Here is a 2,996-nt window from a genome sequence, read left to right on the forward strand (position 1 = left end):
TAAAAGCCTTGAGGTAATTGTTGCTCACAAACAAAAACATTGGAGTAGTAACAGCTCTGAATCCTTAGCATGTGTAGTTCTGCTTTCACTGGATAACTGTAACAGAGGCTCCGTATAAATAAATTCCTTTCCTTTCAGGCTGGACTGTGCAGCCACAATGCAGGACATGTTGCCATCCTCGTAAGGATGTCACAAGGAGTTTCTTCGGAACTGGAAAGGGCATTGAAACACCTGACTAGGTGCCCTGCTGCCCCTTGTGATTCCTCCAGTGGTCCTTGGTACCTTTGGGGCAGCCGTGTGCTCCCTGCACTGTTGAAGGAGATGTTTTCTGCCGAGCAAGCCATCGCCTTGGCACGAGGAGGGGTCCCTCTTGTGCCCTGGTGATGAGTCACGCAGGATGGAGCAGATGGCAGAAAATGCCAAGCCATGATGATGCTGAAATGCAAGTGGGACTGACGGAGGGGTTGGGAGTGCTCAAGATGGGCTGTGGTGGACAAGGGAAGCAGGGGCACATCAAACGCTTTTGCCTGTTTTCAAAAAAAGGCTGTGGGATATCCTTGCACTTTAAGCACAGGACTGAGGCAGAAAATATATTTCTGAAAGGGTGGAGATGGCTTTTTACATGCAGAAGGATTTATAAGCTGTATTCATATGTTTTTTGATTAATGGACAGTGTTGCTGAAGTGTTAGCACTTAAGGCAGGGGTCAAGTCCTGGTTATTTTTCTGTCTTGGAGGTGAATGCAGAGTGCGTCGGCTTGCAGTGTATCTGTGATTTTTTTTTGTAGCTGAGGAAAATAATTGCAACCCCTGATTATGTGAGTGATTTAAAACTGCTCTTTGCTGTATTAACTTGAAGTTGTGAACTCCAAAGGTCTGCTGTGAATAGCCTGTGAATAGAAAAGGGACTCTGCTGGAACTCTCTATTATGTTTAAGTTTCTAGAAACCAGAGATTGAAAAGACCCACAAGTTCACTGAATTCACTGCACAGACAAGTCTGAAACTACTTGCACACTGATACCCTTCCTACATGTCTCAAAAAAAAAAAAAAAAAAGAAAAAAAGAAAAAAAAAATGTTGAGATGTTTCTGGAGAAAATGCTTTGACACAATGCAGTCCATTAGGATGTCTACATTTTGACCCAGTCTTCCATCAAGGTAATTTCTGCATCAAATTTTCAGTGTCAGTTGCAGAATGACTAAAACATTAAAGCCCCATGGAGAACAAAGATGATTTATTATATATTTCTCATTCATACACTGCAAGGAAATATTATAGTCCACAGCTGTTGAAGTTCTGGTGTTCTGTTCTTTGAAGAATTATCAGCTTAGTCTAAATTTAAATCTTGTGAAAATACATCAAAGGTTGATAATATATACTTTTTTACCTAAAAAAAATAAGAGATGGCAACCTGCAACATCTGAAATTCAGATAATGATTTGAGTAGAAGCTTGAAGGCAGTCTGCACAGAAACAAACAAACAAACAAAATTGTGATATTTGGTGATTATCTCAAGAGGAAAGAAAAAAAAAAAAAAAAAACAAAAACACCAAAAGCAAACAAAAGTTGCAAAGAGTGACAAGCAAATTCCAGGAGAAGAAATTTCAATTGTCTAATAGTTGAACTCAATTTAATTTAACTACATGCACAGGCCAAGAAACATTTTTTCTTTTTTTATGGACTTTCATGGGAAGTTGACGGAGCTTCTCAAAGGAATAGACTTGCTAGCTGAAATTTATGTGTGGTACAGCCTACTTTTGTCTTTAGCTTATGAAATTTGGTCTAGTTTGTCATGACTACTTTCTTTGTTAAAAGGTAAAATGCACATTGGGCAAATGTTCTATGGCAATTTGCATAAAAAGTGATGACAAAGAGCAATTAATTCCTCATTATTATGCAGCGAAATGCTACTTTGCTCCTAAGTGACTGTAGAGTAGGTTTTTTTCTCTGTGTGTAAATCTGTTGCGGCATTATTCTAAAAATAGTAGTCAAGAGCCCTCTGCACTCTTTATAAATCAGGGTCTCTGACACTCCATTCGATTCTCCATGGAGAGATTTTTCTCACACGTTCTTAACACTACAAGTATCACCCAAAACGTTCAGCACAATAATAAGCATCAGAATTTTGTTAGATAAAGCAAGATAGAGGAATTTAATATTTTGTCAAATTAGATCTCTATCCTTTTTATCTTGAGATCAGTATTCAAAGTACACTCAGATCACACACAAATAGAAACATATTCCTACCACACACAGCTAGTCTGTGCAGAACAAAGAGTCAAGATATCGTTTTCTGTGAAGGCTTGATTCTGAGTACAGATTTCATTACTGGCTCACCATAGGATAATGAAATTCCTTCAGGGCAAAGATGAGGTACATCAAAGAAGCAGCGTGGAGAGGCAGACTTTGTTAGTGCATGCTCTGTCACCTGCATTACTGGTCCTTGCCTGCCTTTAATTTGTAAGGAAATGCTAGTAATTCAAAACCTTTTATTGGAACAACTTATATTTATATATATACATTCATATAGATGTGTACACACACACATGCACGTAGTAATATATATTTTTCAAAATACAAAACCCTCTGGAAGTTGTATGATTTCTCCGCAACTGAAGTGGAATACGGAGAATAATTTGTTTCTTACTCGCAAAAATGACCCATGCAGATGCTAAGAGCATCTTTACATTTAGTAAATAAATGCCGTCTGCACCATGTAGATAATAAATAACACTTCGTGCAACTTTCCCTTTTTATTTCTGTAGCGATTCAGAGTGACTTTGGTGCTTATGGAAATGAGAGGCAAATGTTCAGCAAGACCAGGAGCTGCAGAAGGCATGAATCACTAAAGCTTTCCCACAAAGCTTTGCCAATATGGGAACAAAAGGGCTGCCCTACAGGAACACATCACGGCTCTATCTAGTCCAGCATCCCGCCTCTGGCAGCGTCCAGTAACTGATGCTTCAGAGCAAATCAAAACCACAGCAAGCACCTAGCT

This window comes from Aythya ferina, assembly GCF_964211825.1.
Source record: "Aythya ferina genome assembly, chromosome: 3".
In the NCBI taxonomy this organism is placed as follows: Eukaryota; Metazoa; Chordata; class Aves; order Anseriformes; family Anatidae; genus Aythya; species Aythya ferina.